This window comes from Oncorhynchus masou, chromosome 2 (genome assembly GCF_036934945.1).
Source record: "Oncorhynchus masou masou isolate Uvic2021 chromosome 2, UVic_Omas_1.1, whole genome shotgun sequence".
In the NCBI taxonomy this organism is placed as follows: domain Eukaryota; kingdom Metazoa; phylum Chordata; class Actinopteri; order Salmoniformes; family Salmonidae; genus Oncorhynchus; species Oncorhynchus masou.
Window position 1 is genome coordinate 25,124,657 of NC_088213.1, and position 10,013 is coordinate 25,134,669.

Consider the following 10,013-nt stretch of genomic DNA (forward strand, 5'->3'; position numbering starts at 1 on the left):
CAGGTAGGCTAGTTGAGAACAAGTTCTGCGACCTGGCCAAGATAAAGCATAGCAGTGTGAACAGACAGCAACAGAGTTACACATGGAGTAAATAATAAACAAGTCAATAACACAGTAGAAAAAAAACAAAAAAAGGTCTATATACATTGTGTGCAAAAGGCATGAGGAGGTAGGTGAATAATTACAATTTAGCAGATTAACACTGGAGTGATAAATGATCAGATGGTGATGTGCAGGTAGAGATACTGGTGTGCAAAAGAGCAGAAGAGTAAATAAATAATAACAGTATGGGGATGAGGTAGGTAAATTGAGTGGGCTATTTACCGATGGACTATGTACAGCTGCAGCGATCGGTTAGACGTGTGTGCCTTTCCAAATCATGTCCAATCAATTGAATTTACCACAAGTGGACTCCAATCGAGTTGTAGAAACATCTCAAGGATGACCAATGGAAACAGGATGCATCTTGCTCAATTTTGAGTCTCATAGCAAAGGGTCTGAATACTTACAGTTGAAGTCAGAAGTTTACATACACCTGAGCCAAATACATTTGTACTTAGTTTTTCACAATCCCTGACATTTAATCCTCATACAAATTCCCTGTTTTACGTCAATTAGGATCACCACTTTATTTTAAGAATGTGAAATATCAGAGTAATAGTAGAGAGAATGATTTATTTCAGCTTTTATTTCTTTCATCACATTCGCAGTGGGTCAGAAGTTTACATACACTCACTGAGTATTTGGTAGCATTGCCTTTAAATTGTTTAACTTGGGTCAAACGTTTTGGGTAGCCTTCCACAAGCTTCCCAAAATAAATTGGGTACATTTTGGCCCATTCCTCCTGACAGAGCTGGTGTAACTGAGTCAGGTTTGTAGATCTCCTTGCTCGCACACGCTTTTTCAGTTCTGCCCACAAATTATTTATAGGATTGAGGTCATGGCTTTGTGATGGCCACTCCAATACCTTGACTTTGTTGTCCTTAAGCCATTTTGCTACAACTTTGGAAGTATGCTTGCAGTCATTGTCCATTTGGAAGACCCATTTGCAACCAAGCTTGAACTTCCTGACTGATGTCTTGAGATGTTGCTTCAATATATTCACATAATTTTCCTACCTCATGATGCCATCTATTTTGTGAACTGCACCAGTCCCTCCTGCAGCAAAGTACCCCCACAACATGATGCTGCCACCCCGTGCTTCATGATTGGGATGGTGTTCTTTGGCTTGCAAGCATCCGCCTTTCTCCTCCAAACATAACGATGGTCATTATGACCAAACAGTTCTATTTTTGTTTCATCAGACCAGAGGAAATTTCTCCAAAAAGTACAATCTTTGTCCCAATGTGCAGTTGCAAACCGTAGTCTGGCTTTTTTAATTATGGTTTTGGAGCAGTGGCTTCTTCATTGCGGAGCGGCCTTTCAGGTTATGTCGATAGAGGGCTTGTTTTACTGTGGAAAAATATACTTTTGTACCTGTTTCCTCCAGCATCTTCACAAGGTGCTTTGCTGTTGTTCTGGGATTGATTTGCACTTTTCGCAACAAAGTGCATTCATCTATAGGAGACAGAACACGTCTCCTTCCTGAGCGGCATGACGGCTGCGTGGTCCCATGGTGTTTATACTTGCGTACTATTGTTTGTACAGATGAACGTGGTATCTTCAGGCATTTGGAAATTGCTCCTAAGGATGAACCAGACTTGTGGAGGTCTACAATTTTTCTACAATTTCCCCATGATGTCAGGCAAAGAGGCACTGAATTTGAAGGTCGGCCTTGAAATACATCCACAGGTACACCTTCAATTGACTCAAATTGTGTCAATTAGCCTATCAGAAGCTTCTAAAGCCAAAACATGATTTTCTGGAATTTCCAAGCTGTTTAAAGGCAGTCAACTAAGTGTATGTAAACTTCTGACCCCCTAGAATTATGATACAGTGAATTATAAATGAAATAATCTGTCTGTAAACAATTGCTGGAAACATTACTTGTGTCATGCACAAAGTAGATGTCCTATCAGACTTCCCAAAACTATATTTGTTAACAAGAAATATGTGGAGTGGGTGAAAAACGAGTTTTAATGATGCCAACCTAAGTGTATGTAAACTTCCAACTTCAACTGTATGTAAATAAGGTATTTCTGTTTTTATGTTTAATACATTTGCAGAAATTTCTAAAAACCTGTTTTCACTTTGTCATGATGAGGTATTCTGTGTAGCTTGCTAAGGATTTTTATTTATTTCATCCATTTTAGAATAAGCCTGTAACTTATCATAATGTGGAAAAAGTCTAGGGGTTTAAATACTTTCTGAAGGCACTGTAAACTGAACTATAAACGCAACATGCACACAATTTCAGAGATTTTGCTGAGTTGCAGTTCATAGAAGGAAATCAATCAAATTAAATAAATTCATTAGGCCCTAATCTATGGTTTTCACATGAATGGGCAAGGGCACAGCCATGGGTGGGCATAGGCCCACCCACTTGGGAGCCAGGCCCAGCTAATCAGACTGAGTGTTTCCACATAAAAGGGGTTTATTACAAACAGAAATGCACCATAGTAGAGAAATTAACATCAAATTATCTGGAAACATCTCTGGTGGACATTCCTGCAGTTAGCATGCCAATTGCATGCTCCCTCAAACCTTGAGACATCTGTGGCATTGTGTTGCATGACAAAACTAGAGTGGCCTTTAATTGTCCCCAAAACAATGTGCTCCTGTGTAATGATCATGCTGTTTAATAAGATTCTCTATATGCCACACCTGTCTGGTGGGTGGATTATCTTGGCAAAGGAGAAATTCTCACTAACAGGGATATAAACAAATATGTGCACAAAATTAGAGAAATAAGCTTTTGTGCATATGGAGCATTTCTGGGATCTTTTATTTCAGCTCATGAAACATGGGACCAACACTTTAAATGTTCCATTTATATTTTTGTTCAGTGTACTGCCAATGTCCTTTCGAGGAAATCTAACTCGATATTATTGACAGACTCAGACAGTTGAGTCATTTTTGACAGTTAAAAAGACCACATAACAAGTCTGTCCTGAGGTAAACTAATGAGTCACAGCTCCCTCAGACTTGTCCATCAGCGTGTGAGAGAACAGAGATGACATTCAGACAAAGGCTGGTGCCTGACATTCCTCCATTACATGACACTCAGCAACTCCTTATATACAGACTTCTCGTATGGATCCAGGCAATTAGCCAGACCACCTGGTCAGAGGTTAGTCCTAGGGTCTGTACCTAGGGTCTGTTTTGTTCACATCAAGAGATGTTGTCAACAACTTTTCATTTGACATGGGCGAAATTAGCCTGTTTGATTTGGGTTTGGTGTGGTGGTGATTAGTGCACTCATCAATGATTATCCAAGTTGACTACTGGAGTCACAGGGAAAATCATATGACAACCAAACTTAGCTACCCCCGTACTGCACAACCTAAGCATATGCTGGGAATAGTGGAAGGAGGTCAAGCCTTCCATATAGTTTTCCTCCTCTATGTTGCAACAATTACATCCAGTAATTATCCAATCTGCTAACAGTGGTCTGGTAATCATCATTTAAATGAGGTGTGAAGACTGCCTGCCTGGCTGGCTACTAAGGCTGGGTAGGTAGTGGCACACCTCACAAAAGGCAGCACACAACCAAACTCTGCTGACTGCAGGTGGTCTCGGCTATAATAAGAGTGTCATTGACTGTAGAGTAGCTGACTGAGGAAGAGAGGTAGTAAGACTTGAATCATTATAGAGTAGCAGACTAGAGGCTCAGTCTGTCCTGATGCAACAACAACTGTGATAATGGCAGGCTGAGTCAGACAGACGGCCAACTGTCTGTTGTGCCCTGCCTCTTGGCTGAGCAATATCCTAGTCAGTGTGCCAGCTCACAGTATGCCAGTAATGATACAATTATTAAACAAATGTTCGCAATGGGTCCCATGTGGCTAAGTTAGTAGAGCATGGCGCTTGCAAAGCCAGGGTTGTGGGTTTGATTCCCACGGGGGACCAGTACAAAAAATGTATGCACTAACTACTTACTGAAAGTAGCTCTGGATAAGAGCGTCTGGTAAAATGACCAAACTGTTTTCATAATATTGTTAGCTGGACTAATTCGTACATAAAAAGGGCATACCTTCAAATCAAAATAAAACAAATAACACTTGATGTACATAATGATACTAGAACTTCAACAGGTCAACAGTGACGCGTTGTGACCTAATGGTAATGTGATTGTTTCCATTAAATCAACAGCAACCCTCCCACAGAACACATTATTTTAGTGCATGTCTGTGACAAAGGTAAATTGTCAAGTTGGGCCTTTTATAACAGAGGAGTTAAGAACAGCCTAAGGTTAGTATGTAGATGATCATATAGAATGGTCTCTTTTATCCTTTAGCTGCTTCGGAGGAACCTTGCTCGCAATAATGTCGTCCTCATGCCCATCTTTTTCAGGGGGTAAACTTCCTATGCTTACAGAACACAAAAGAGGCGGATATCCTGGGAGTGACAACAGGGGGACTTCACCCAAAAGGTCATGTCCACCCAATGCTCCTTTGACCTCAGAGCTATGTTGAAGGGAACAGGTATGGTGAACACGACTTGCCAAGCGGCACACTACAAATAGATCAAACACGTTCTGGGTTAAAGCATTCAACAGCAATGGAAAGCTAAATGCACAGTTATAGCCTACATCCAACCCCTTCCTAAATCATATTTTACAACCAGACATAACATAGAGAGGAATAAATCCTCTACCAAAACAACAATACGTCTGCTACATAAATGTCATTACTCACCGAGAAACTGTGTTTTGAATGAATAAACTCATTGTTTTAGTCAATTTTCATATCTCACTGAGAGTGCATAACATTTGTCAGTCTGTGTTGCATGCATATAGTATGAACATGATGGGTGGGTGGTTGTGGTGAGGATTAGTAGAAGGCCTTGGCTGGAGGCCCTGCAGTCAAGGTTCATTAGTCATATTAGTCCTCATTGTGTGTTCCCAGGGATTAGCACACTGGCCACACTGAAGCCTCCTCATGTCAACTGGGGGAGGGGGCTTTGGTAGGGGGGCACAAATTCTTCCCCAGGAGATAGAGGAAGGAAGTCTTTAGCACTAGGGAGATGTAGATCTGTCTGGACCCCACCAAAAACACAGCGATAAGAGAGAGGATCAGGCTGGGGCCGGCCAAATCATCATCATGCCAGTATCTGTTCTGAAGTTGAACTTTCATTATTTTATAAATTGAAACACACAAAGTAAGCTCTCTGTGAAACACTGATGTACGGAAGCAGAGGGAGCACTAAAGCAAATGGAGAATTTGAAACACTCAGGGGTTCCAGGAGGTGGAGGAGTGGCACTAGTCGTACATACAGGAGAGCTAATAGGGGAGAGTGTGTGTACATGTTCCACTACGCGAAGCTGGCTCTGACAGATTGTGGCGACCCCCGTTCTCAAGAGACACTGCAAACAGACACTTTCACTTCCTGTTGTAACTGCCTGTATATCTTCACTGTCTGTACTGTCTTTACCACCAATGGTAAGATGTTGAATTCAATACAGCGCAGCATACAGCATGTTCCTCATCGTGTCTTCACCCATACTGTAGGTTCCATGACCCAGTTGAATATAATTCTTCCCCCGATCCAGTGGAATCAACAGCTGAACTCTTTAATATATTTCTCCCCCTTTAAAATCAGGCCCCTAAAAGTTAAGGATTTTAGGGAAGTTATAAATTGCTGACAAATCAGAATATTTGCCTGCAATATGGTCCGACATGCAAACAAACAGGGTCAGACAGAGCCATACAGGACAAACACCCCACGATGTAGGAAAAACAACAACTCAGGCAAAACAATGATTAGAGATTCAACACAAAACTCTCAATGAGGATGAAGAACCTGGCATCTGTCCAGCCAGTGTAGACGTGTTCCTCAGTGTAGTACTGAGGCCTGCTCTGCTCCGTCCCAACTCGTTACACTGTCAAATCTATCAAAGTACCAGCCTTTCCATAACTACCGCAGAGCAGTAGACAACACATTACGGAGAGAACACAATAGATGATTACAACATCAATGGAAAACGTTAAAACACTTCACTGTTTAGACTGATCTGACTGCTCTACTACGAGGACACTAAACACTGACCCATGAGCAGCAGGCCCCTGCCTCAATGTGTCTGTCTGTATGTATTTAGTGCTGGCAGGTGCATACATTTCTCCACTGAGTCAAAACGACAATGGGTTAGTGATGTAATCAGCCAAATGATACACATTGCATATGCAAAGCCCAATGTATGCACTGGTGACATCTATATGCAGGTGGTTCTACTATGCTAGCGCAGACAGAGCTGTTTGACATAAGAGATATTGAAATGGCATCAATAAGCCCAGAACATGACTTGCCAAGCGGCACACTACAAATAAATCATATTTTACAACCAGACATAACATAGAGAGGAATAAATCCTCTACCAAAACAACAATACGTCTGCTACATAAATGTCATTACTCACCGAGAAACTGTGTTTTGAATAAATCAACTCATTGTTTTAGTCAACACGCAGTTTTATATTATATGCAATTCACCACACAAGGGAAATGATGCGGACTGAGGATGGTGCTGTTGGGGTTGTGCCAATGCCCCATTCTGACCCAAGTTGAAGGCACTACAGTCTGCAGTGGCCAGCTGTTACACCCAGCTGTGTGGCAAAGGATGAGACACGTTCACTGTAACTTGCATAAGCCTGTTTAAATCCACATTCATGCATTATTGTTTTTCCCCAATTGAATTACATGGGGAAAAAATATGTCAGCGCTCCTTATTGTTTACCGAATAAGATTGCATTGATTGCATGATGATAGCAGCATCCATGCTGTCCATAACCTGAACAGTATATTGTTCTTTAAGATTTTATATAACAGGTAAACACCCATGTTGCTCTTTACCTGTGAAATCACCACTGAAGGTCAAGCCAATAACCATTCCTCACAAATCGAAAGCTCTTGTAGACCAGACTGACTATTTGATCTGCGCTGAGTTCATTACTGGTCTGTCTGCTACAGTTCATCAGAGCACAAACAAAGAGATGACTAGCCCGGTTTCTAGACCAAGCATGTTACCGGTATTGCAAGGCTGATTAGCGAGGATAAACAGGTGTGAAACACAGACTGAACGTGCAACGCGATAAGGGTTTTGCTTTGGAGGAAGGGCTGGTAGCGTCTAACAATTGGATTTAATTATTTCCTGGGCACCGTTCGCCGATGCATTCCGAATCAGAACTATCTGACCAAAGCGTTGCCAAACAGGCACATGTCGGTAAACGCGTCACACAGTGGTATAGTGTTCTACTGCTATTCCGAGATACATATTCGGTCTAGAAACTTGGGTTAGGAAATGCCCAATTTATGCCCCCAGTAAATGTAATCTTTAAACTAAGCTCTTTTCCAGAAAAATAAACCTTGCTCAATCTCATGAATACAATTTTTGGTAGCCTACTAAGAGGGAGAACCTCAGATGTTCTTTTTCATTCTTTCAAATACAGTAATACTCTCCGATTTGGAGGCCATAAGGGGCAAATCAATGCACACCACTCACTGTATTTCTAATTGTAACATATGGTATTATTATGTGACGAAACACACGAGGCTTTCAGATTCCCTGTTTTTGTATGGAATAAGCAGAAGATTCATCCTGCTTATCTCCCATGGGCAGACCACTGAGAAACAAAGGAAGCCTGATTAGCTGAAAGGGGAAATATCAGGGGATAAACCCTTGAAATAATATTCTTAAAAGAGATACTGCTGCATATTTAAAAACATAACCTTTATGATTTCTTAATGGGATCGTTTTTAGATGGACATGTCACAGACACTACAGATCTGGTTCTCTATATTTTGATAAATATGCCTATAATTATTATTATATAGGCTACCATTGTGCAGATCAGAAACTGATTGTAGGTTGAGTAGATTATTAGATGTATACTTAGGCAAATATTTTTTTATAATGCGCTACAATACAAAAAAGTACGTCCCCACTTATTTAAGAGGACAAGGTAAAGTTGATTCAACGGTCTTCAAACGAGATACACTTTTATTAGTTTCTGTTCTTTAGACCAGGCCTGCCCAATCCCGGTCCTGGGGGCCGAAACACTTGTTTTTTGTTTATACCTGGTAGTTAAATTGTGCTCAGCTGGTGTCCCAGGTCTGAATGAGTCCATGATTGGGAGGATAAAAACCAGAAGTGTTTCGGCCCATTAAGGCCGGAATTGGGCAGCCTTGCACGAGATCGACTGGTTACCCCCTACAATGTACTACCTCTCTACTTAGTACTTACGTAAAGTGAAGGTGAGACTGCGATATGTAGTGGGATTCGTAGGCTACATTAAAACCAACATTGTATCACGGATAGACAACATACTTTGAAATGTGCAACTTTTTACACTGGGGAAGCGCACCACAAATATACAATTCCTCTCAGTAGTTTACATCGTATTAACACTAGCGCAAACCCAAATTAAGAATGCGTTTTACCTGTTGTAGGCAAACGTATACCGGTTGTCTCCAAATATAGAATGAACGTATTCTAGAGACGAGTTCGTGGTGGACGAATTATTCTCTTGTCCACTCTGCAAGTTTAGTTCCACCGCGAGCGAAATGTTCTCTGGGTCCCCGTGTGCATTCTGCGTGCGCTCTTGAGGACTTGCTTTTGAATGCGGAAAAGATGTTCATCAGGTAGCTACGGTGTACTCACACCCACATTTAAGAGTGAACAGAAGATAGTTATCGGTTTTGCCAAAGCCATTCCACTCTCATGTATTAACTGATTGTTAGGCGTTTATGAGTTGCACAATTATGTAACAACTGGGGGAATATCAATCAAATCCGTCTCACTGTGTGAAATACAGCTCATCATGGTAGTGAGGGACATCTACTGCCACTCTAAATAGCAGCATTGCACTTTGTCTTCTGTGCTGTGTGAACACTTTCCCAATAATGTAAATCTACTTAAACCACTAGATAAAGAAAGCAACACCTATCAGGGCAGACATCAGGGTGTTTATACATGCAAGCCCAGTTAATCTCCCCCCCCACACACACACACTAATTGGCCTTCTGACAAATCATCTTTTCACATCAATATTTTTTTCAATTATGATCAGATTAGTGAACAAACTATCAGAATTGTGCTGCCTGTGTAAACGCAGCCCACATGTCTCCCCAGATTGGTGTTGCTTGCATGATTTTTTTCTTTACATCTATTCCGTTACCCTTCCTCCCGTTAGGGGAGCAGCAATATACCTTAAAGAACATTCACCATGAGTTTCAATTATTGTACTGTGGATTTTATTGCATGGATTTGAATAGCTGTATGAACTACAATTGGGATGAGTTGATACAGTTTTGCTGAAGTATTTGCAGTGAGAAGATACGATTACAGATTGTGATGGCACAGATGACTTGTGTTAAATCAAATTCACAGATTAGCCGATATATACTGCATTTAGGTCCAAACTGTACTTTCCCAGGACAATATTTTTTTAACCATCTAAAAATGACCAAATATGTTGTCTAACATATTTGCTAAAATTAAGACTTTCCTATGTGTATAATTGTAATTACAACCAGTGGATCATCTGTTTCCCAACCCTGGTCCTTTAGTACCCCTAACAGTATTGTAACCCTAGACAAGCACACCTGATTCAACTAATCGTCAGGCAGGTAGCCTAGTGGTTAGTGTTGAGCCAGTAACTGAAAGGTTTCTGGATCAAATCCATGAGCTAAGAAGGTAAAAAAAAAAAAAAATTGGTCGTTCTGCGCCTGAGCAAGGCAGTTAACCCACTGTTCCTCGGATGCCGAAGATGTGGGTGTCAATTATGGAAGCCCCCCGCACCCGAGGGGTTGGGTTAAATGTGGAAGACACATTTCAGTTGAATGCATTGTTGTACAACTGACTAGGTATCCCCCTTTCCCATCAAGCCCTCTGAGTTGTTTGTCAAGGGCTACAACAAA

General features: G+C 41.2%; 1 protein-coding gene across 3 annotated transcripts in view; it reads right to left on the reverse strand.

Moving 5' to 3' along the window:
• The window catches only part of LOC135557272 (adenylate cyclase type 2-like), a 73,553-nt gene extending 64,773 nt beyond the window's left edge, over nt 1-8,780 (reverse strand). The window contains exon 1 of one of the 3 annotated variants that reach the window (XM_064990467.1): nt 8,535-8,780. The gene's annotated coding sequence lies outside the window, so the exon portion shown is untranslated. Of the gene's footprint in view, nt 1-6,947; nt 6,967-8,534 lie in introns of those variants that run through there. The other 2 variants (XM_064990493.1, XM_064990487.1) reach the window with 2 other exon arrangements.
• Nucleotides 8,781-10,013: the final 1,233 nt, after the last annotated feature.